Raw genomic sequence first — 399 nt, forward strand, 5'->3', positions numbered from 1 at the left:
TGTTCCTAATTTTGGCAATGTTACGAAGATGAAAAAAAGGCTGTTTTTGGGGTTTGTTTTAGATGGGTGTTAAAGGATATATCCTGATCAAAAATAACTCCTAGATTGCTGACAGTAGTGCTAGAGGCCAGGGCAATACCATCTAGACTAGCTATATCCATAGATAATGAAGTTTGAAGGTGTTTAGGGCCCAGCACAATGACATCAGTTTAACATCAGAAAATTGTAGGTCATCCAGGATTTTATATCTTAAATGCATGCTTGAAGTTTAACTGACTGGTTTCGTCTGGCTTGATTGATAGAAATAACTGTCATCCACATAACAATGAAAGTTGAGTGTTTCCTAATAACATTGCCTAGAAGAAGCATATATAAGGAGAAAAGAATTGGTCCAAGCAC

The 399-nt window shown here is 36.6% G+C and overlaps 1 protein-coding gene across 1 annotated transcript in view; it reads left to right on the forward strand.

The window, feature by feature from the left end:
* Positions 1 to 399, forward strand: part of actn2b (actinin, alpha 2b) — a 20,265-nt gene that overhangs the window by 17,071 nt on the left and 2,795 nt on the right. The gene's annotated exons all lie outside the window — the stretch shown is intronic.

Source organism: Etheostoma spectabile, chromosome 17 (genome assembly GCF_008692095.1).
Source record: "Etheostoma spectabile isolate EspeVRDwgs_2016 chromosome 17, UIUC_Espe_1.0, whole genome shotgun sequence".
NCBI lineage: Eukaryota > Metazoa > Chordata > Actinopteri > Perciformes > Percidae > Etheostoma > Etheostoma spectabile.